The 25873-nt window shown below is 40.2% G+C and overlaps 2 protein-coding genes across 5 annotated transcripts in view; one reads left to right on the top strand and one right to left on the bottom strand.

The window, feature by feature from the left end:
- LOC109406996 (UNC93-like protein MFSD11) overlaps nucleotides 1-25873 on the bottom strand; it is a 465065-nt gene that overhangs the window by 82157 nt on the left and 357035 nt on the right. The gene's annotated exons all lie outside the window — the stretch shown is intronic.
- Nucleotides 1-25873, top strand: part of LOC109406906 (cytochrome P450 315a1, mitochondrial) — a 37400-nt gene extending 11527 nt beyond the window's left edge. The window contains exon 6 of the mRNA XM_062845937.1: nucleotides 1-25873. This exon is cut by the window's left edge and continues 8647 nt beyond it. The gene's annotated coding sequence lies outside the window, so the exon portion shown is untranslated.

The following is a 25873-nucleotide window of genomic DNA, read 5'->3' as shown; positions in this document are numbered from 1 at the left end:
TGGGCAATTTTGACTTAAAAACAACGATGTCCTCAAATGCTTATATCTCATGGAGCTGGTAAAATAAAAAAAGTTCTTTAAGCGGCATTTGGAAGGTCACATATAAAGCCAAATGTGGAGCAAATATTACAAGAACGTTATTTTTTAAATTGGAATAAATCGACTCCAAAAATCCCCTTAAAAATCGAAAAACTACTTATAACTCAAAATTTTAAAGATAGAGTCAAACTGTCTTCGGAAAAAATGTGGGGTTTCACCATACCTAAAAGTTTCCCATACACGACATTTTTGTAAAACGTGAAACAAAAGCTTGAAATTGATAATTTGTTTTTAAATAATATAATCGTTTTGATTTCCTAGAAAAACATAGGATGTACTCCTAAGAATCAAATTATCAATTTCAAGCTTTTGTTTCACGTTTTGAAAAAAAAATCGTGTATGGAAAACTTGTAGGCATGGTAAAAACCTACATTTTTTCCGAAGACAGTTTGACTCTATCTGGAATTGTATGAGTTATAAGTAGTTTTTTCAATTTTTAAGGGGATTTTTGGAGTCGATTTATTCCAATTTGAAAAATAACGTTCTTGTAATATTTGCTCCAAATTTGAATTTATATGTGACCTTCCAAATGCCGCTTAAAGATTTTTTTTTATTTTACCAGCTTCTAGAGATATAAGCATTTGAAAACATCGTTGATTTTAAGTCAAAATTGCCCATACCATTTGAATGACAATACCTAGCAACATGCAATGTTCAGAACAAATATGCACACTAAGATTCAGATGTTCCAGCTCAGTAATTTATTCACTGAGTTCAGTATTTTTTCCATCTTTTTACTGAGTTTTCAACAGCAGATTTATTTCGGTACACTCGGTAATCGTATTTACCGTTCACCAGTAACGATATTTACCGTGCTTCAGTAGCTTTTGACAGTTTGTGAGCTGAGCTCGGTAACTCATTTACAGAATATCCGCAAAATAAATAACCGAGCGTACCGAGTTAAATCTGCTGTTGAGAACTCAGTAAAAAGATGGGGAAAATACCGAGCTGATCTTAGTGTGTGCGTCATTACTTGCTCTTCAAATGCTCCGAAGCTCACATCTTCGAAAAAAATCAAATAAAAAAGTTATTGCGAAAAAACCGTTTTTGGGTGGCTCACCCTAAGTCAAAACTTAAAATTGACCTACTATGTTCAAATTAAGAGCTAGGTAAACGGCGTATTCGGCAAAGTTGCTTAAAATAGCATTGCCTACAACTTTGCTGAAGAACTCGTTCGCGTATGCCTTGAAATTTTAAAGTTCTATTCCAGATTTAAATTAAGACGCGGACCACCCTAATCAAAAAATTTTGGAAAAGATGCAGCAAACAAATTCAAACAACTTCTCTAAAGACACCAAATGCCTAAAATTAACGAAAACAGAGATACGGATTTTTTTCCTGCTGACGACCCCAAACTGAAGCACCAACGAATTAGGAATTGGAAAAAGGATCTCCGAGTAAAAAAATTAAAACGATTAAAGCGATAGAAATCAATCAATTTTAAGAACAAGCGGTATTCTATTCAAGGCCTTCATATATTCTTACAATTAGGGGGAAATCTGCTGAGGAAAGGTCCCTATCCCCCCCCCATTAACAGGATCCTGGCTCCGCTACTGACAGAGTCTCATAGCCGGACCTGTAGAACGCGTCAGCAGTCTCCCTGGGAGTAGCGCTTAAGCTGCTGTACGTTGTGTGCACAACACAACCGTTACATTTGGCGCCCAACGTGGGGCCCAAGCAGTTTGGGCAATTAGTTTGATTTTTCGAATTTTGTTGAATTTCAGTAGATCGGTAAATTTTTCTTTGAATAGTTGTTAAGTTGATTATTGGATTTGGTTTAGTTTAAGTTTAAATTGGATTATTTTCTTTCGATATTGAATTAGTGAATATACTTGTATATAATAAGATTTGTTTATTTGTGCTGTTCCTTCTATAGAAATAGGTATAATTTTTCTTTTTTTTCTTTCCCTTTTCGTTATCAAAGTGACTTTTATTACATATCATTGAATTGGCTCTGAATTTGCCTTGAATTTTTATTATTTTTCCGTTCAAAGATGGACGATCAGATGGGTCAAAATATGACCTCTAATTCCCAAAGAACTTTGGTAACCCCTCCTCTGTGGGAATCTGACTTTTCTCGCGAGGGAAATCAAGCCGAAGCTGGCCAATATCGCGGGCAACGTCTTGCCTGGGCCGATCAAATGATTCGAAATCACTCGATGGACAGTCGTTTGCCGGCAGCTAACAATCTGCAATCCGAAATGAAACGCGCCTCAAGAGTGAATATGTCCGCGGATGGTTTTCCACTCCCATTCCGAGCGGTTCATTCCACCACTACGCAGGACACTCCTTCGGGTAGTGCTTGATTACGAGCACCAAACAATTCCCAATTTTCCGAACCGATCGCGAGTGCCACTCGATACAGCCCTGCCAACCTTTTGACTGGTGGCAATTTGGCTTCAGGTATGCAAGCAAATACCACGTCGACGGCGGGTCTGCTTCCGGAGATGGTATCGACATCCGTTGAAGGGGACATGAGACCGTTGTTGAACTCGACTGTCCAGACTAATCTCTCACATCACACCGCATTGCCATGTGTACCGATCTCAGAATTGGTGGACTCGGCCTACAGGACGGGAACTCAGCGTGGATCATCTCAGACGTTGAATCCTTTTCTCTCAGAACCCGGAAGTAACTGTCCAGAGACCTTTGCAACTCCAGGACCTTCGAGCCGAAATTCTCATCCAATCCAGCCAGGGCTACCGTCCCCGACACAACCTGAAAATGACACACAATTTACACAAAACTTCGTACATGTTTCAGAAATTCAAAACTATGTTGAGACGTACGTTCGGCAACTGTTGACAAATCCAGCAGGTCGGCCAATAATTCCTGATTCCTCGATTGACGGGCTTGCCCAGCAAATGAGAGGAGTCGGTATTCAGGAAGTAAATCGGTCTCCAATGCCTCAGCCCTCCTCGGACCTCCAAGGGCGTCCAAGACTTTCTCCGCCTTTACAAATTCAATCCGCTGGTCATTCAGAACGATTTCTGGAAAACAGAGAGGAATCGATGAACGAAAATACACCAATGATTTTCAGACAGGTTTTGCGCAACTCTTTTCCGAGTTTCCAGAATCCAGTTTATCCGGGTAGGCCTACTGCCCCCCACGAACAAGGGCAACGCTATGAACCAACCGTTCGACCAAACTATTCACCGGACCCTTCCCCGAATCCTTCGATGAGGGGTAATGGAATCCAAAACCCGATTCAACGAGGAAGATTGCCTCATCAAACATGTAGTATTTTGGAAAAGTGGCCGAAGTTTGCTGGGGATGCAAGTCCAATTCCAGTAGTCGATTTTCTTCGGCAGATCGACCTTTTGTGTCGCTCATACCAGATCACTAAAGAGGAGCTGAGAACACATGCTCATCTTTTGTTTAAGGAGGATGCTTACGTATGGTATACCGCCTATGAACCAAAATTTGACTGTTGGGATACCTTGCTGGTTTACCTTTGAATGCGTTACGACAATCCAAATCGCGACCGATTCATTTAAGAGGAATTGCGTAACCGAAAGCAGCGTCCAAATGAGCTTTTTAGCGCAGTCCTCACAGATATTGAAACTCTTTGTCAGAGATTGAAGAAAAAACTCTCGAACGACGAAAAGTTGGACATTGTCACCGAGAACATGAAAATGTCGTACAAAAGACGTTTGGCATTGGAAAAGATTGAATCGTTAGAGCATTTGTCCCAACTTTGCTATAAGTTTGATGCACTCAAAGGAAACCTTTACAACCCCCGTGGTCCAAATAAACCTCTAGGGGTCAATGAGATACACTGTGAGGAACCGGATGTCGTATTTTATGAAACCGAGTCTGACGAGTTGGAAATTTCTGCTCTTCAAACTCGCCAAGGGCAAACTGATCGTTTAAGAGATCAGCCAACCCGCAAACCTGAAGGAACTAACCGCTCCAATCCGTTGTGCTGGAATTGTCGAAAAGTGGGACACTTGTGGAGGGAATGTGACAAGAAAAAAGCTGTCTTTTGTCACATATGTGGGCAGCCAGAAACCACAGCCTTTCGATGCCCACAGCAGCACGACATTCGACCTGCGTACGAAGCAAAGTCAAAAAACGAGTAGACAAGGAGTTTTTCGGGAACCGATCTCCTTCGATCTCTCCCAATATCAATATGGTTCCCCCAAGCCCATTTTCGCAATTCAACCAGACGTATTTGATCCAGACTTGTTTCCGTCGTTGTCCCCATTTAACCGTATCGATACTAGACACTGAAGTTGAAGGACTGGCTGATACTGGGGCAAGTGTGTCAATAATTAGTTCGTTGCATTTGATTGAACGCCTTGGATTAAAAATACAAAACTGTAATATGAACATCCTAACAGCTGATCGAACGTCTTACACATGCCAAGGATACGTAAACATACCTTTTCGGTACCAGGGAAAAACGAAAGTGATTCCAACCTTGATAGTGCCGGAGATTTCGAAAGATTTGATCTTGGGTGTGGATTTCTTAAGAGCTTTCAATTTTCGCTTAATTTGCCATCCGGACCAAAACTCCAAGCAAAACTCCTCCGGTGAATCGTTTGTCGAGAGTGCAGAACAAGCTTCGTCTCTTAATTATGTTCAGAACTATTTCGGAGATGAGGAGGACCAAATATGCTTCCAGCTGGTACCTTCCATCAATCCGAGCTTTCCCGAGGAGGTACCTGAGTTAGACGAAAGTCTCGAGATGCCTACGGTCGAAATTCCTACAAAAACTTATAAAGAACCGGGAGAAATTGAAACAGAACATAATTTAACGAGTGACCAGCAAACGAGATTGTTTCAAGCAATTCAATATCTGCCAATGACTAAGGAGGGCAGTTTAGGTCGAACGCATGTACTGAAACACTCCATTGAATTGCTTCCTGGAGCAACTCCGAAACGAGTTCCTTCTTACCGGTGGTCACCCGCGGTGGAAAAAGTTATTGATGAAGAAATGGATCGCTTACTACGTCTGGATGTGATTGAGGAATGCGAAGGTTCTGCGGACTTTATTAACCCTCTGTTGCCGATTAAAAAGCCCACGGTAAATGGCGAATCTGTTTGGATTCTCGTCGATGAAATTCCTTAACTAAAAAGGACGATTTTCCCATACCGAATATGTCGGTTATTTTACAGAGAATTAAGCGCGCTCGCTATTTTTCTGTCATCGATTTAACCGAGTCCTACTACCAAGTTGAATTGGAGAATGAGGCCAAAAACAAAACGGCATTTCGAACCAACAAAGGTTTGTACAGGTTTAAAGTCATGCCCTTTGGGCTGACGAATGCGCCCGCCTCAATGGCTCGCCTCATTGTGAAAGTATTAGGCCACGATTTAGAGCCCTTCGTCTACGTCTATTTAGACGATATTATTATTATGTCAGAAACATTAGAGGACCACCTTCAGTTAATCAGGATTGTAGGTGAACGGTTGACTAAAGCGGGATTGACTATTAACATCTTGAAATCTCAGTTCTGCAAGACTAGCATTCGATACCTGGGGTACGTGCTATCGGAAGATGGCCTGTCTATGGATGTAGCAAAAATTCAGCCCATCCTAGATTATCCGGCTTCCCGTACCGTCAAAGACGTAAGGCGTTTACTTGGTCTAGCCGGATTTTATCAAAAATTCATTGAAAAATATTCGGAGATCAAGGTTCCTATTACAGATCTCTTGAAAAAGGGGCGACGTAACTTTGTGTGGACCAAGGAAGCGGATGAAGCGCTGAAAACTTTAAAAGAAGCATTAGTGTCGGCTCCCATATTGGCAAACCCCGACTTTTCGCAGGCCTTTATAATTGAAACTGACAGTTCCGACAAGGCGATCGGGTCCGTATTAGTCCAGATCCAGAATGGGGAACGAAAATTTATCGCCTATTACTCGAAAAAGCTGTCGAGTACCCAGCGGAAATATAGTGCGACTGAGCGAGAATGCCTTGCGGTCTTGCTCAGTATTGAGAATTTTCGCCACTTTGTGGAAGGGCACCGCTTCATTGTCCAGACCGATGCTATGAGTCTGACCTTTTTGCAGACCATGAGCATCGAATCCAAAAGCCCTCGGATCGCTCGTTGGGCCTTAAAATTGTCCAAGTATGATGTAGTCTTGCAGTATAAGAAAGGGTCCGAAAATGTATCCGCTGACGCATTGAGTCGAACTGTTTTCGCCATAGATACCGGTCTGACCGACCCGTATATCGAAGGGCTAAAATATCAAATTGAGAAAAACCCAGAAAACTTCCGCAACTTCAAGATTGTCGATGGAAGAATATTCAAATTCATTACGAATTCCACACTTCCTGAGGATCCATCTTTTAGATGGAAAGAAGTTCTACCCTTATTGGAAAGAAAGCCAACAATCGAGGGAATTCATAACCAGGCCCACCTAGGCTTTCTCAAGACTCTACAAAAAGTTCGGGAACGGTACTATTGGCCCCGAATGGCGAGCCAGATCAAGCAATTCTGTGCCAGCTGCCTTGTATGCAAGGAATCTAAAGTTCCGAATCTAAACGTACGCCCACCGTGTGGGAAGCCTAAGTTATGTAGTCGACCCTGGGAGGTAATTTCAATCGACTTTCTGGGCCCTTATCCAAAGTCTAAAAAAGGGACTGTTTGGATTTTGGTCATCTGCGACTTTTTCTCGAAGTTTGTCCTAGTCCAGTGCATGAAAGCCGCCACGGCCCCTGGTGTGTGTGCGGTAATGGAAAACCTAGTTTTCAATCTTTTCGGAGCACCATCCGTTTGTGTTACGGATAATGCCAAAGTGTTTCAGTCCGAAATGTTTCGAAAACTTTTGACTCAGTACGGTGTAACGCAGTGGAATCTCGCGGTTTACCATCCGAGCCCTAATCCTGCGGAACGCGTAAACCGTGTTATCGTGACCGCTATCCGCTGTTCTCTGAATCGGCAATCTGATCATAAAAACTGGGACGATACTTCTTCTTCTTCTTGGCGTAACGTCCTAACTGGGACAAAGCCTGCTTCTCAGCTTAGTGTTCTATGAGCACTTCCACAGTTATTAACTGAGAGCTTCCTCTGCCAATGACCATTTTGCATGTGTATATCGTGTGGCAGGCACGAAGATACTCTATGCCCAAGGAAGTCAAGGAAATTTCCTTTACGAAAAGATCCTGGACCGACCGGGAATCGAACCCGTCACCCTCAGCATGGTCATGCTGAATACCCGTGCGTTTACCGCCTCGACTATATGGGCCCTAAACTGGGACGATAATGTACACCAAATTGCGGCTGCGATCAGGACCAGCGTGCACGAGAGCACCGGGTTCACACCGTATTTCGTAAATTTCGGCCGCAACATGATCAGCACTGGTACTGAATATGATCATCTTCGAGACTTAGATACCGATAAGGAGTACAATCCGTCGCATAGAAGCATCGAAGTCCATAAAATGTACGAAATAGTTCGACAAAACTTGCACTCCGCCTATCAACGTTATTCCCGTCCGTATAACTTGAGGGCCAACACAAAACACACTTTTAGCCCTGGTGATGTCGTGTACAAGCGAGACATAAACTTGTCGGATAAAGACAAACGGTTTGTCGGTAAATTTGGCACTAAATACAGCCGCGCGAAGGTTTTAACCGCTCTAGGGAAGAACACATACGCCCTAGAAGACGAAAAGGGTAATCGAATTCCAGGAACGTTTCATGGGTCTTTCCTGAAAAAGGCCTGAAAGAATTTCAACAAAAATTAGTCCATCTTTTCAAAAAAAGAACATAAGCTATGACTGCTCTACAATTACCGGATATTGCATAAACTATGAGAAAACCTAACCAAACACACAAAATCAGTGGTGCTACGGTTCAGTCACGATACGAGATGTCCACGAGTTTCCTCGGTCGTTGACCTCTCAGAAAGTGCATCGGTGCAAATAACCATCAGCTATGAAAGTGCATCCGCCAGATGCACTAACAATTGCCACGTTAAATTCACAAACAAAATACTCTTTGTGGTGCACAGGCAAATCAGTCCAACGTTAGAGATGTCCAATGGTTTCCTCACGTGTGAACGCAAATTCAGCTTCGCATAAATTGGAGTCAGCCTAGAATCTGCTCAACCAGGCAAAGGTCTTTGACCTCGCATTGCGAAGCTATTCTTCTACTATGGATCAGATCTCCTTTGTTTGCAAATGAGAGCTTCTGATCATCGTAGAGCACGTTTATAGATAAGTCACTTTGATATTTTAAGCACTTGTCCATGTAAATCACTATTTTCACTAAATTCTTCGTAATCACTGTAGCTTCGTATATTTGTTTCTCGTAGTTTTTGTATCTGCCAGTAATGTTGTAATATCATCGATCATCCTGTAAATTTAGAAAAGATTTCAGTATACTTACCACGATAGCATTCTTACATCCATCTCCGTCGAGTTCACTTTTTCATCTAACGAGTGTTGGCACTTCTTGTCAGCACTCACACAAAACTCTCACAATACGAGTTACTATGTTGACTGTAAGGTATGTTCAGGGCGCGAATGAGTTGGAATGAGAGTCGGTTAGATCAATTAAGTAAGGTTTTGAAATCCGTTTCCAATTTGTAAATTGGAGTTATCGGTTCGGCCACGATTGGTTTCCTGAAGTTTCAAGAGTAATTTGGATTACGAGTAATATTGTTTTCAGAGATTTCTGAAGTCATTAGTAATAGTTTGAAGAGAATGTATGGTGAGTAAGAATCGAAGTAGAGAGTGGAAGGCATGTAGATGGAACAGTGCAACATAGGAATTCAGTTTAGTAAATATTTCATTCTTTTCAATAATCATTCTCATAAATTCAGTTCAATTCAGCTTTTCAGAATTTAGTTAACGTCCATCAACCAAACTACATCCAATAAGTACTTTTGTCATTTTATTCGTGTTTAATGTTAAAAAAAATGTAAAAAAAATCATAAAAATTTTGAAATTTTCAAAAAAATTTCAAAATTTTTATTTGTTTAGCATGGGCGAAATGTAACGACTTTTAATGATCTGCTGAGTGATTCCCTAGGAATCCCATCGGAAAATACAACTGACAGCATGTTTAGTACTATCGCCCAAGAAAAGGGGAAATTGCTACGCTCGCGTTACGGAATATATGGCACCACTCAGAACCTCCTATAATCTCAACTCTGAGCCAAACGAATTGAGTATGAGTGCCTGCAGAGTGAGATGGCTCATACCCAAGCGATATGGATCGCATTAGGGATTGCGACACCTACTCTGGATAGGAAAGAGAATCCCCGGATCACGCATCACGCGGCAGGTTGTTTATTGTCTGCATGAGGATCATCCGATGGATCGGATGATAATCCGTTAATATGCAAATTAGACGGCAGAGCCTAGATGAGGCATTTGTAGGCGAAAAGCGATCAATCAGTTTTTCGGAGCCAAGCGTTATAGACGTGCAGTGACGTATATCTAGATCCCAAACCTCGATCCCAAAGTGTTCATAAGTGAATAGGAGTTTAAGAGTTGCATCTGTGCCTAAGAAGTTGAAGTAGTGAGGTGAGAAAACGACAGTTTTTGTACAAAATTTGGTAAACCAACTAGAATATTGTGTAATTTCCCGAATTTAGGAACAAGATTCGAAAGCTAGCTACTCCTTTTTGAATTGTGTGCTTTGCTAAAAAAAAACAAAACATAGGTAAGGAAAATGTGATCAGAACCTAATGTGATATGAAACCTAATGTCGTGTCGTTGTGTCGTTGTTGGGTAGTTTTCCTTCAACGAAGGGACACCGACGGTGAAGGAATTTGTCGCCTCCGGTGCATCTCGTCGCGCGACACCTTTCGATACAACCCAGCCAGCCGCTTCGCAACACCACGATCAGCACAGAATTTGTAACAAACCGTAAGTTAATTAGATAAACTTTGAGCTCAAAGATAGGGACCTTTCTCCCCAATTGTAAGAATATATGAAGGCCTTGAATAGAATACCGCTTGTTCTTAAAATTGATTGATTTCTATCGCTTTAATCGTTTTAATAGGCTCCTAAAGTCCTATCGGGATTCTTGTTTTAAACCACTATATATGGTTCAAGAGTACATATTTACTCATTTTTTGACGTTTTTATTAACCGTAGTTGAAAATATATAATTTTTATTTTTTTAGCCTTTTGTCTCGTCCCTAGCTTATAACACATACTTGGAGTGATTTTTTTCACCGTGTATGTTAGATAGGAACATTTTTGAAATCCCAGTGCGAAAAATGTCGAGCTCAGTCACACAAGGTTGACCCCAAATGTCAAAGTAGAACTATATACCATTTTACTTATTTCAAATTTTCTCATTATTCCTTTGTTTTTCAAGTTCGAGTAAAATACAATTCCGATTAGAATACCATGCTTGATCGCATTATTCAATATAATCGAGATTCCGTCTTTAATTTTAGGACCCTATTCTTTTACTCGGAGATCCTTTTTCCAATTCCTAATTCGTTGGTGCTTCAGTTTGGGGTCGTCAGAGAACAGAGTGTTTGAGCCACTAGTAAACTCGCCCTAGAACAGAGTCTCATAGCCGGACCTGTAGAACGCGTCAGCAGTCTCCCTAACCCGGGAGTGGCGCTTAAGCTGCTGTACGTTGTGTGCACAACACAACCGTTACACACAGTTTACTACAATTTTGTAGTAAATACTACTGTTATTGGTATGAATAAAAATAAAAAAAGCATTTACTACACTACAACTTTCGAACTTACTACTTTTGTGGAACATGCTCCACAATCGGTATGAATAAAAGTAGTATTTACTACAAGAAATTTGTAGTCTGCTCAAGAGGTTGCTACAAAGTCTGCGATGCGTGTACCTGAAATCATAACTTATATTTTAAACTGCAGAACATGAGTTATTACTCAGTTATTTATTGTATTTCTCTTTAGGCTATTCCAATTTCTTTCGGAAAATCCTCCAAATATTATTTACACAAAAAATAAGCTAACATTCAAATGCAAGTTCCGGCGGACTTGACATAACCTGCCGGAGATGGTGTTGCGTTTGTCATGAACTTTGTTGGAAAATAGTGGTTATGTTGAGTTGAGGGTACTCGTGGAGTGTTCTGGATCTTATCCCGTGGCGCGGCAGCGGCCGTGGGCACGCCAACATGAGAGAATGCGGATGCACATTGCTCGTTTTAAACAAATATATTCTATCGTACTGACGCGGCCTCAGGCTGATGTCGCGACACCGTATGCGTCGGATGTGGAGTACTCTTTTTGTATGTTATAACTTAAATACGTTGCTAATGCGGAAACTGCTGCGAAAACCACTATTTTTCAATAATAATTTATTCGTTCTGGATTGCTTATTGGTGGAAGAGCAACCAAGAGTTAGCAACCCAAACAAAAACAAAGTACATTTTGACAAATGTTCAATGTAGTAAATACTACATCGAATTTTTCGAAAGTAGTATCTACTGCAATGTTCGAAAAATGGTTTTATTCATACCAAAGCTACTACTTTGGCGTGGATCATATTTCAAAGTAGTAACTACAAAGTATGAGTAGTTACTACTTTTTATTCATACGGGCCATTGTTTTCCATGTAGCATCAGATTCTTAAAAAAATGTACACAAACCAAAATCTTCTGAATAACATGTTAACATTTGAATTAAATTAAATTAAATTTACATTCCTAATTTTGATCTTAACCAGTTAGTTATTCACAGCCATGTTGTCTTACAGTATCACCGACTGTCTACAGTATAGACACTATAAATACCATAAACTCGCGGAGGCTAAGACAACTGTAGCCAAACGAACTGTCAGTTCGTGTAGCCAAACGAGCATGACGTCACGAATTCAGTTGCGATAACACTAGTTTACAAAATAAAACGAAAGTCGTGAACTTCTGTCAACGACCAAAATTTTTAAAGCATAATTTAGCGCTGATTTCGAAACCGTGCTTCAAAAAATTTAAAGTAGAACAGTTTTTAAGTTTTAGCTCAAAATCGTGTTTTACAACTTTTTAAAATATGGAATTTAATAAAATTCAAATATCTTGCGTCTTGTTCAACCAATTTTAAATCTTTTTCCATAAATTAAAAGCGGAATATAATACCATTCGATCATCTGAATGCAGGTTTTGCGTCAGATTGATAAAATTCAAGATATTGGCGAGTTTTGGGAACGATCTCCTCAAATTTTAGCAAAATTTTCAAAAATATATGAAGAAATGTTTTTTTTTCAATAGGAAAAAAAACAATTTAAAAATTCTTTCTCAACGTTTTTTGACATATCATATGTAGGCGAAATACAGCTCAATCGGAGTATTGATTACGGAGAATGAGGTGTGTAAAGTGAGCGACTTTGCTTAAAAACAGAACAAAAATCGATTTCAAATCATCAACCTTGTATGGAAAGTCGAAAAAAAATCCGCTCTACTGTATTTTTTTTCCTTCGCGTTTTCAAACTCAGGGCATGATTCTACACCAAAAACGATCATCAGCTTACCGAGTTCAAAAATGCTGTAAACTAGTGTAATAGGCCATAAGAATAAAGCTGAGTAAATACTCTTTACTCAGATCTCTGTGAAGTTTCACAAAGATTTGCTCCACGGCTTCACATAGATTAAGTAAAGAGTATTTACTCAACTTTATGCATACGGCCTAATGGATTGCGTGACGTCATATTCGCTCGGTACACTCTAAATTCACGGTAAAACACACTTAAATCGTATTGCTCAACCATGTCTCCGCGAGTCTATGGAATCTATAGTGTCTATAGTCTACAGGGGTATCATGGATCAATGGTAGATCATACTATGCTCTGCTTGGTCCACCTCATGCAAACTAAAAAAAAAACATTTTTTGCGTATGTGCCACTCTTCCTCACACCAAAAGACTAGCATGCTCCTGGTTGTTAAAACCTGGAGTTCAATGTGACCGGAACACATGAGACGATAGCTAATATTTCACTATTTGATCAATGACAAAGAGATATTCATCTTCGTCTTCTTTTTTTTCTGTCCATGTTGTGTTTTTACATCGGCTGCGTCTAGTGGCTAAGCCCTCAATTACGACGCCCATGGAGACTACAGTCACCACACCCGGGACCCTACATATCGAACCCATCAACACATGGGCCGGGACCTACGTCTTCACTTCCTATCCGAGGAAAGGCGTGATAAGATATTTTTTTTCTAAGAAATGTTGGACAAAATCGGATATTAACAGGTAAAAAACGGGACTTTTAGAAAGGAACTATTTTATTACAACGCATTCGATTTTACACAGTCGAGACTAGTGATCGAGTTGGATAATGAAGTCGGAAACGGAAATACAATATCAAAATGTCAAAAAAGCAAGAACATAGTTGATCTGTCTGTCGATGTTGTCGTAGTGCGATGGGCGCACACTCTAGCGGCAAGTGGTGGAAATTCTAACACTCCTCCTCACCAGGTGCCGCAACCTTCCCTGGATGCAAAGTATCTAAATACCAAGGTAAGAGATTCTCGCTAATATTCACGGATTAGTGAGAAAAGGAAAAAAAGCAAAAAATAGTTATGAAGTTTGCGCTGATTTGTATGGGCACATCACTATTTAGCAAACTTTCTTAAGAAATTAAGCACTCCCATCTTAGAAGCTATTATTTAATTGCATCTGACTGGATTAAATGTGACCTCCATGCAATAAAACAGAAAATATCGCCATTTGAAAATCGGTAACAAATTTTTTTTTAATTGATTCTAAACATATTTTTTCAGCATTTAGAAACATCCAAACTAACAAAACTTCACAAACTTTGCTGAAATAATGACATTTTAGTGTAAAAACACCAACTTTTCATAACTAACGCAGATGTGTTGGTGAGTCTCATTTTTGACATTTACGGGAATCTCTTACCTTGGTACATATTTATATACTTTGCCCTGGATGAAGCGCGAGCAGCTTGGATAACTGCCTGACCTTCGTTGTTCCCAGCGGCTTCGTCAAAAGGTCAGCCGCCATGGTTTCGCTAGGACAGTATTCGAGCCGGATCACCTTTTGGTCGCACAGTTCACGCACATATCTCTCCTTCGTTTTTATGTGCTTTGACCGACGACTAACTCGGTCTGAGTGTATGAACTGTATGCACCCTTGATTATCTGCCATAACACACGTCGGTCCTTCGAGAGTCTCACCCATGTCGGTAAGAAATCGCCTCAACCACACAGCTTCTTGAGTAGCTTCTCCAAGAGCTACGTATTCGGATTCCATTGAACTGAGCGTAACACAATGTTGAAGCCTGCTGCCCCAAGAAATTGCTCCTCCGGCGTATAGAAAGACAAACCCAGTAGTTGAACGACGAGTGTTGATGTCACCTGCCCAGTCGGCATCCGAGAACCCGGCAAAATTGGCTTCGTTGTTGTACTCCAAACGTGCGCTCTTGGTTGAGTACAGGAAACGGAGGACCCTTTTAGCCGCGTTCCAATCATTTTCTGTGGGTGCACATACCTTCGACCAAGGATGGATGCGCTCACGGCCACGTCGGGTCGAGCACATACCGCTACGTACAATAGGGCGCCAACGAGACTCCGATACGCCGAATTGTCGGAGAATGGTGTACTGCTATCCGTTGTCGAAATAAATCCAGTGTCCATTGGACTCTTAGCGGCCTTGGCAGCTTGAAGTCCATACATTTGAGCGATTCTATCAATGTATCCCTCCAAACTAACGCTGTACTTCCCATCATGACGTTGAATCTCCAGACCTAGGAAGTAGCCTGGCTCTCCCAAGTCTGTGATGTCGAACTCCCTTTTCAGTGCTCTGGTTATCTTGTCGATTTCAGCGGAGCTCCGACACGCAACGAGAATGTCGTCAACATAAACTAGCAAGAAGACTTGCAATCCACCGACGACCTTGGTGTAGAGGCATTGATCTGATTCGCTTTGCTTGAACCCCAGTTGCTGCAACACGGCATGCAGACGCTGGTTCCAACACCTGGCCGACTGCTTCAGGCCATAAATGCTACGGCGAAGTCGGCAAACCAGTCGCTCTTTCCCTTTGACGATGAAACCTGGTGGCTGTTTCATAAACAGTTCCTCGTCTAAGCTACCGTAAAGGTAAGCAGTCTTAACGTCTAGGTGGCGTAGGGTCAGATTACGTTGAGACGCCACAGCCAACAATGTGCGGAGCGTTGTCTGCTTGATAACAGGGGCGAAGGTCTCCTCAAAATCCTCTCCGTGTTTCTGTGTGTAGCCCTGTGCTACTAAACGAGCCTTATGTTTGACGATCTCGTTCGACGCACCACGTTTGATTTTATAAATCTATCGACAGCCGACCGCTTTACGCTACGGTGGCAGTTCGGTTAGCTCCCACGTACCGTTCTTGATATGGTACTCGACCTCCTCCTGCAAGGCAGTGCGCCACTCAGCTTCGTCGGGTTCAGCTAGGGCTTCCTGAAGACTCACTGGTTCCGTATCAGTTTCGGTAGGAGCACAAAATATCTCCTCTAACAATCTTCGTGGAGGAACACCTTTGTTGACACGTGAAGAACGACGAAGGCTTCCCATCAGTTCCATATCGCCGGCTTGAGGTTCGGCTTCCGTTTCATCGTCCGTTTCATCCCCCGACGCAGCATCTTCTTCGGCTTCTTCGATTTCGATTACTTCTTCTTCGGCCAAGGGCAGCTGCAGCTGATGGCCGGCGGTCGAGGCCGTACCCTCACTCGTACCTGCTTCTTTCACCGCACGAACAGCATCAGAAAGCTCCAAAAATTTCACATCTCAGCCAACTGTAACCCGGTTTGTCGAGAGATCAAGGAAGCGGTAGGCCTTCCTCCCTTCGGCATATCCTACGAACACCATCTTTTTCGCATTGGGATCAAGCTTACGCCTTTTCACATCTGGTACGTGAACATATGCTTCGGCTCCGAAGACACGCAGAAATGAGTAATCGGGATTCTTGCCCCACCACCGTTCGTACGGCGTCACGTCAATCGCAGCAGTCGGTAGCATATTCAATAGAAGATTCGCAGTTGTCACAGCTTCTCCCCAATATTGTTTCGTCAAGCCAGCTTCCGACAAAAGGCACCGCATCATTTCCTGCAACGTGCGGTTCTTTCGTTCTGCCGTGCCATTTTGCTGCGGGCTGTACGGCGCCGTTTGCTCCAGAAGGATTCCGTTCTCGTCAAGAAATTTCCTCAAAGCAGCACCGGAGTATTCTCCTCCTCCATCGAAGCGTATCACCTTTGGCAGCCGGCCGAACTGGTTCTGGAGCATCCTGGAGTACTCCACGGTTTTTCCGGCAGCCTCCGATTTGTTGGCCAGCAGATAGAGAACACAGTACCGGCTGTAATCGTCCACCATAGTCATCAGATATCGATTTCCGTGCGGTGTCGACACCTCCAGAGGGCCGCACAAATCGGTATGGACAAGGTCGCCAACAGCACTCGACGTAGACGAAGACTTCTTTGGAAACGGCGCACGTGCCATCTTACTTTCGCAGCATACGCCGCACTCGGAATTCACGGCACATTTTTCCATCTTCAGCCCGGTTCCCAGGCCATCTCGGACGATCCTCTCAATTGCTCGTGTATCGCGATGTCCAAGACGACGGTGCCATACGTGGATACAATCTTCGTTATAGCCCACAACTGTCGCGAACACCTTCTGGACAGAAGACTTCAGCCGATACAAATTACCACATCTTTCAGCGCGGAGCAAAACCTTACCATTTTTCTGGATCTCACAGTCCGTCTTGGTGAAAATCAAGGAGCAACCTTCATCGGTCATTCTACTTACCGATAGTAGGTTTCCCGCCAACGCCGGGACATGGTAAACCTGTTTGATGGTCACAGGCACGTCCTTACCATTTCCACCCAGCTTACGGAATCGCATAGATCCGGCTCCCACAGCAGCGATTTTGTTACCGTCAGCCAGTCCAATCGTCGTGTTCACATTGATGACGTTTTCCAGCAGAGATGCATCGCAGGTCATATGCGATGTAGCGCCTGAATCAAGACACCACACCACTTCACCGGATTCGCCACCGAGTTGTCCCGTGGCCAGACACACTTCTTCTGCTTCGTCTTCAATCACTACATTTGCCTTCTGGCTTCTCTCACTGTCTTTTTCTATGTTCTTCCGATCGTACTCTAGCTTTCTGCACTTCCTTCGAAAATGTCCTTCTTTGCCGCAATAGTGGCACACTTTTTCCTTCTTCTGCTTTTCCATTTTCTTTGCACTCACTACCGTCTTCAACACTTTTTTGCTCCCGCCACTAGCACTCTAACCCGCCTTCTCAAGCCGCTTCCTCCATTCGTCGAGTAATTTCCCCTTTACGAACTCCAATTGCAAGTCGGCCTCCGGTCGACTTTCTAACGCCGTGATCAGGCTATCGTATGAATCGTTCAGGCTCGACAGGATGATAGCAACCAGCCAGTGATCCTTTAGCGGGTCGCCCATGTTCGACAGTCTGTTTGCCAGCTGTATGATTTGGGAGAGGTGCTCCGCCATGTTGCCGTCATCCGCCAAGTGCATCCGAAACAGCTTCCGCAAAACGTGTATTTTTGTAGCGAGCGAGGACCGTGCGTTGTAGTTTTTCAGCAAGAGCCACATATCCCGAGCGGTCGCAGCGTGCAGGACGTGATACGTTTGGCTATCGTCAATCGAAAGGCCAATCAAGGCGCGGGCCTTCCCGTCCCTGTACAGCCATGTCGCTGTCGGCACTTGGAACGGGATCATCGACGACATTTTTCACTCCTTCCTTGAGAAGCAAAAGTTCCATGCGAAATTTCCAGAGCTCGTAGTTGAAATCATTCAATTTCTCTACGCACAAACTCATATTCGCCGCCATGTTGCTTTGCTCAACGCAAACCGAGAAAATGTTCACACGCCGAAACTGTTCCAACCGCGAAAGCAACTTTTTATTCCGATTTTCGCACCGAACCGTTCGCGATCCACATTATACGCGCACTCGCGACGCGGGGCCCATGACCTGTTGGGCAAAATCGGATATTAACAGGTAGAAAACGGGACTTTTAGAAAGGAACGATTTTATTACAACGCATTCGATTTTACACAGTCGAGACTAGTGATCGAGTTAGATAATGAAGTCGGAAACGGAAATACAATATCAAAATGTCAAAAAAGCAAGAACATAGTTGATCTGTCTGTCGATGTTGTCGTAGTGCGATGGGCGCACACTCTAGCGGCAAGTGGTGGAAATTCTAACAAGAAATACCGACGGCGTCGACTAGGATTGAACCTAGACCAACTGGGGTGAGAGGGAACCACGCTTACCACTACACCACCGTCGCCGCTTAAAATAGATATTCGACCACTAGAGGCAGTTAAATTTTTACTAAAGTGTACTGAGCAAACAACAATATTTGCCACTCTCGAAGAACGAATAGGGTAATTAATGTATTTTGGACAGGCTGAGGACAACGATGGAAAATTTGTGCCCTAGCTTCCTTGAAAACCATTAACCCTCTAATACCCAATCCCGCCTTTAGACGGGGTATAGTTTGAGCATTTTTGTAATTTTTGTTTCGTGGAAAATCAAATTTTTTATATTTTTGGCTGATATTTAGGACTGTTATGTATTAGTGTGGGTCATCGGATCCGTTTTCTCAGATCAAAGCGTTTTTGGTTCCGTTTCGGGTCCTGAGTATCTGTGCAAAATTTGAGCACGATCAGTTGCGTCTACACTTTGCGCATTGCAATTGAAATTTGTATGGGATTTTATATGGGAAAACATACTTTTTTGCATTTTAGACATAAGTTGAAAAAGTTTGTCTGAAACTTTCTAAGCGATACTGTAAAATGATAGCCTGAGATGTTCTGTAAATCTTTGTTGAAGACCGCTAAGCGATCCGATGCTTGTGAAAATAGTTATAATCAACGAACCGCATGCATGTGTTTATGTTTTAACATGTAAAGGAATAACAATAGCAACAAAATCATGCTGTTTCGGCAAGCAATGCCAGTGCTATAACTTTTTTCATTAGCATCATATCACTTCGCGGTCTTCGACAAAGTTTTTCAGGACACCTTATGCTATATTTTCACTTTATCGGTTACACGGTTTTAGAAAAATTCGAGCTTGTTGGGAGAGAAATGCAAAAAAGTGTGTTTTCCCATGTAAAACCCCATTCAAACTTCAAACGCGATGCGCAAAACGTAGACATAACCGATCGTGCCCAAATTTTGCACACTTATTTGGGTCCTGAAATGTGATCAAAAAAGCTTTGATCTGATGGGATACCATTGAATTTTTCATTTTTCCATATAAACGATGATCCACTCTATTATGTATATCTCAAAATGGTTTTTGGTGTATTTTAAAGCGTATTTATATTTATTAACCGTAGTGTGGCCAGCAAAAAAAACACCCGTAGAAGGCCGGCACGCAATGGAAATGATCATATCTCAGCGATTTTTCCACCGATTTTAAAAGTTTTTGTCTCATTCAACTCAGAAACTCATTATCTATCGAGATCGTATTTGGTTAGACCGGTCCGATCACCATAGGTACCGGAAAATCCGGATTTCTGGATCCGTGTTTTTATACAATAGAATATACGGGATTTTCGGTAGGTTAGTAGCAATTTCGGTACCAAGCATCGTAAAATTGCTTTGGCATATTGTATCTGACCGGCAGGGAATCATAAAACGTGTTGACTTTGAAACTGTGATTTCGGAACACGCTTCCCGTGAGGCCATGGTTTACCATAAACACTTTAAGGTATCCTAGCCTTAACAATGTGGGTTTCAATATGGTATAAGGACATGCTCCCAAAAATATGGATTTTCCGAAAACCACGGTGATTAGATCGGTCTAACCAAATATTTTCCCGATAGATGATGAGTTTCTGAATTGAATGAGCTAAAAATTTCCAAAATCGATGAGAAATTGACGGAGATATGATCATTTCAATTTCGTGGGTACCCGGGTACCCTGCCGGCCTTCCACGTAATAAAAAAATGCAGGAGCCCCTCCCCCTGCCCCTCCTCACTTTAAAATTTGGTCAACCCCAGTAATAGATGTATATTCACGAGTTCTAAGATCTAACAGAGTTCCAACATCCCAGTCTCAATAACCATTAAAATATCGAGATTTGAAATTGAAAAAGGTACCCGGGTACCCTGCCGGCCACATAAGTGTTAAAAATCATTGAAAAATTGATGTTTTAGTCACCTTTTAGAAGTCATTGTTTATTTTGTATTGAATCGCTACAATTAACATATTTTAATTTTTTCCCAAATCCTTCTATCCTTGTTTAATAGTTTAAGGGAATCGAATACACTCTAAAATTATTTTTCTTAATATTACACGGAAAATAATGTTTTCTGTGAAAAAAAAAATAAAATAATAATATTTCGACAATAATCATAAAATCTCAAAATGTTTTCATCTCAAAAAATCCGTTCCCCTAATTGGCATCCAGGAAAAATATAAAAGTGTGGGGATGTTCAAAAATAAAAATTAGAAAAATCTAAAACTGAAATTCACGAAATCGAGAATTTAAATGAATCATCTTCCAAAACATGTTTAAATCGATTTTAGAAGACGAAAAATTATATTTAGATCAAAATCAAAAATTTGGGTATTAGAGGGTTAATTATTTTGCAAAGTCACTAATACGCTTATAATATTATTGTACTTTGCGTTCCTGGTGATAAAAACCTTAACGAAAGCATTTTAAGCTAAGAAAATCACAATTTCTAATCGCCTGTTAGAATAGCATTTTGGACTCCGAATATATGTTTTGGACACCCTCAAGTATATATAATTTGGACAGGGCAATTATCTCAATGTTTAGCCATAAATACTGCTAAATCATAGAAGTAGCATAAATTAACAAATATTTTCTTGCAAATAATCAAATGTCTCCGCTTAACAGGCATCTATTTTGATAACTATTACAGTTTTTGTTAAAATCGAGGAAATATCGCCAGACCCACAGAATACGCCTCCAATCGCACAGCATCACCATGTATTTCGTCAGATGTTCAAAATATATTTACAGTAGAAAACTTGTAATGAATTTTGGACACCACCTATTCAAGCGTTCTAGATAAGAATAAGAGATTGGCTGCCTAATGCTTCTTTATTGAGCATATTTCATTGCAATAAGGCTTTCAAATTTCTTACAATTATTAATTCATCGATTTTGAGGTGAATATTGTATTTAACTGTGAAGTGTATGTTGTCTTGCATACCTGTGCATTTGAGGGGTTTTAGTGAAACAATTTACATTTTCGATAACTTTGAAGTGAATTCTTAATTGTTAAGCGTATTTTCAATGTGTAATGTCTAATTCGTTTATTTGCACCGCCTGCACCGCTTTGCCACCGGGTGTAGCAAACTTGCACCGAAACCGTTCGTTAATTCGCAGGTACTGTTCTGTTTTGACACCCGATTGGCACCGGTGCAAGAAAATGCTACACCCAGTTTGAGCGCGGTGTAGCAGGTACAAAACTAGTTTTACCAATACATGCATATCGCTGAACTTGTATCGTGGTTTGTTTTGGTAGGAATGATGATTTTCTCTTCGGCATTATTTAAACAGTTTTCTTGGATATTCATTTAACAGCAAATCTGTGCGTTTAATAATTATTTAAACTTGATCGATGATTATCACGTCTTTCAATCAACTTCAAATTTTATTGGTAACATAAAATTTCAAAGAGTTGATTCAACGCGTATATTTTTCCCATTACTTATTTTTTGATTATCGCAAATATGTGGATTACTTTTAATGATTTTAATCATTGGAATTTTCTGTCGCATGGTGATCTATTAAATATGAAAAAATTGACGTAATAAAGTTTTGATAAACCCAGAATAGAATAAAAAACTATTCATTCAAATTGGACTGAAATATTACTTAAGTAACATTTTGTAGGTACAAACAGTTTCAAAAATCGTAAATTTTATTTTTTTTCTTACAACAAATATTGAATTTTTGAATTGTATTGAAAGTCAAACAAATGTTACTAAAGGATGGTTAAAGCGTTTCTTATATGAATTGTGTTTCAATAACGTTATGTTTTAAAAAGCCTTTATTTATTTTTCTTTTTACGTTGTAGCTAAATGTTTTCTATTGAAATGCCTTTAACATTTTTTGTGCTAAATTTGTGCACGTAGATCGTTTACAATTGTATGTCAGCATCCTTTTTTATTGGGCAACGGAAATTGTTAAATTCTAAAAAGTTGCTTTTAATTGAAAAATTATGATATTACGACATCTTGCAGAAAATAAATAATTATTATTAGATACACTCAGAAATAAAAGAAATCGTGAACAGTTTAAAAGTTATTCTTTTTGCTATTATCTGCGTTTAAACTCACACAAGTTTAAAAGGTATACTGCCGTCACTTAATAATTTAAACTGGTCCAGATTTTGGTGAAACTATTTTTACAAGTGTTTAATTCAGCCATGGCAGAAAACTTTGCTGCAGTTTGCTCGTCGAAATCATATTTTTTATCGCTGCAAACCATTTGTCGCACCCTATCGATATTATTCTGCTAAAAAGCATTTCAAGTTTGTTTCCTCGATGAATTATGAAAGAAAACCAGCCCGCGGAAGTAAAGGTAAGTGTTAAAATTGACTAAAATAAGCAATTGTTACCGGACAGGTTAAAATTCCTTTTTCCAGGCACTTTCGAGGACATTTACAGCACCGGAAAGAGTCCTTATTCATCCGAAGACCGCCGGAAATTTCGGAAAGTGGAATTCGATCTACAGTTCCGGCAGCCGGTTGTATGCACATTTCCTGGTACGATTGGAAGCGCAGAGGCTACGGCAGCGCGGAGGAAGTCGCGATGGAGTATACCGTTTCAGCGGGGGATTTCACGAACGACGGCGTTACCGTGATGGATCCGGCCACGACCAAGACGGAAACGTTCGATTTCGACGAAAAGAAGGTCAGGCTCATCATTGGACGCGGCGGGAACAAGTTCCGCGAAATTCAGAACCCCTGTCAGACGCTAAGCATAAGCAGCGTAACGAGAACAACGAGAACGGCCGCAACAATGTGTCGGTGATGGGCCATCAAATGCAGAGAAAATTTACAAGTGAAAATAATTATTATCTAATTAAATTTCGTCACTTCATTCAATCTTTGTTTGTTTTTCAAATAAAAAGAAACATCAACAACAATAGTTAAACAAATTTTCGATAAATCTATGTTAAACTAGGTTTGATATTTGCAACTTATACTGGAATTTGTTTTTGTTCAAGTTATACTGAGCCAGTTTAGTCTGGATATAAACGAAGCTTGGGGTCAACCAGGCGAAACGTGATTTAGTCTGAGATTTAAACTATTTAGTATTGATTCTTTCCTGAGTGTATAATTCATCTGACGATTAAGTCATGTAGGAGTGTTAAAACATTGGGTAACAATTTTCTAGTAACATTTATTATTACAAGTTTACCATGTTCAAGTGGATTACTGAAAGCTTTTATAATTGTTAAATTGGATATAGAAAGTAAAAAATAAAAATAAATATAAATAATTTTGTTCATCACGGAAAGCATGAGAACATTGAATATGTTTATTTTTGGTATCCTTTATTGTTTTCATTGACGCTCTCACGCGCTCTTACTAATACCACCATAAGCTGTCAACAAATTGCACCGAAACCGTTCGTTTTCCGGTGTCAATTGCTACACCGGTGCAGTGCACCGTCAGGAATAAGCCAAGAAGAATTAAAATTGAATGAAAGATGACAAAGATATCAACAAATCACTTTTCCATGTTTTACGATAGTGACCCCAAACTTTTGGCCGATACAGCATTTTGAGGGGTGACCCAAAACTTTTGGTCGATGACATCAAGGATTAATTTACTTAATAACTTTTTTTCTTGATTTTTTAGCTAAGTTCTGTAAAAAGCAGTTGAAAGCTAATAGAAAATGGGTCATATTACCGCTCTCATCTTAAAATTTGGTCGACTCAACTTCCAGCGACACTGCCGTAAGTTTATATTCATTTTTTAGAAAATTTGGCAACTTTGGGTCAAGTTTACATACAAATTTTTTTTGAAAAAGTTTCTCTTAAATCATGTTCAAAGTTTCTATGACTTATTATCTTTTGAATGAAACCTAGGGTTTTGTAATCGGACGCAAATTGGCGGAGATATGGGCTTAAAAAAATGACATGTTTTTGAGGGGGTGACCCCAAACTTTTGAACGGGAGTGTATCTTCCCCAAATCATGGAAAAGCTCTTTTTTGGTACCTATTTTCAAATCTGGCAAAAAATCTGACATACGTAATTACCGTGGAATTGCCATTATCTCGTGCATTCCTAAATTATTCGAAGCAATAATCAATAAAAATATATTTGCTCAAATTAAGAATAGAATAACGCACATGCAACATGGATTCTATAAAGGGCGCTCAACCGCTACAAATTTATTGGAATTCATTAACTTTTCATTGACTGCAATGGATAATGGCAATCACGTAGAAGCTCTTTACACTGACTTTAGCAAGGCATTCGACTGCATTGATATTCCAATGCTACTCTTCAAATTTCAAAAAAATGGGTATAGAACCCCGACTTCTTAAATGGCTTGAATCGTACCTTACAAACCGCCAACAAATAATAAAAGTCAAAGGAAAAACATCACATCCCATTCAAGTCACTTCAGGAGTGCCTCAAGGTTCCCATCTGGGCCCTCTTTTATTTATTCTTTACATTAACGACATTTCCTTCATCCTGAAGAAAACAAAAGTGCTTATTTATGCCGACGATATGAAACTATATATGGAAATAAGGAATCAAGAAGACATCAACATATTTCAGAATGAAATTCGCATATTCCACACATGGTGTTCGAAAAACCTACTATAATTAAACATCAAAAAGTGTAATTTAATATCATTCAGCAGAAAACGAAACACACCAAACATATCAATTTCCTTAGGAGATCAGTATGTGGAAAAATGTAGTAGAGTTAGGGATTTAGGAGTAATCTTAGATTCTAAACTTAATTTCAATGACCACTACAATACCATTATACATAGGGCAAATAACATGCTTGGCTTCATAAAACGCTTTAGCTTTAATTTTGACGACCCCTACACAATAAAAACATTATATGTTGCCTATGTTAGGTCAATTCTGGAATATTGTAACATTGTCTGGTCCCCATTCCAAAGTAAGCAAATCGATCGAATAGAATCAGTACAAAAGCAATTTCTATTATATGCTCTTCGAAAATTAGGTTGGACTACATTTCCTCTTCCATCTTATGAAGCGCGCTGTAGGCTTATCAATATTCAAACACTGAAACAGCGTCGTGAAACTGCAATGGTTTTATTTGTTAACGACATCGTTTCGCAGCGAATTGATTCAACTGAAATCTTATCAAAATTAAACTTTTACATACCCTCACGGCAATTGCGAAATCGGCACTTGTTTAAAACTACCGATAGTCGCACAAACTATGCCAAAAATGAACCTTTGAATCAAATCATGAACATTTATAATCAACACTGTGAAACTATTGACTTAACTATGTCGCGGCATAATTTAAAGAAATATTTTAACACTATAAGAAATAACATCAGTAGTAGTACTTAAAATATTTAAAAAGCACAAATTATACACACATCCACCAGCATACACTATTTATATATTTTCTTATATGTATTTTATCAACAATATGTACTTTAGCTTTAAGAAATGATACAAAAAACTGTATGTATATGTACTAGTCTACGTTGTTTGACGAAACTGAATAAATAAATAAATAAATAAATAAATAAATTCATTCAAAATGTATCAACGTAGCATATACAATCGAATATTTATATCGTTATACATTATAAATGAGCGTTTCACCTAAATAAAGGATTGGTGGTCCCCTT

Source organism: Aedes albopictus, chromosome 1 (assembly GCF_035046485.1).
Source record: "Aedes albopictus strain Foshan chromosome 1, AalbF5, whole genome shotgun sequence".
Classification (NCBI taxonomy): Eukaryota; Metazoa; Arthropoda; class Insecta; order Diptera; family Culicidae; genus Aedes; species Aedes albopictus.
The sequence above is the reverse complement of the archived record's forward strand: the minus strand, read 5'-3'. Positions and strand labels throughout refer to the sequence as shown.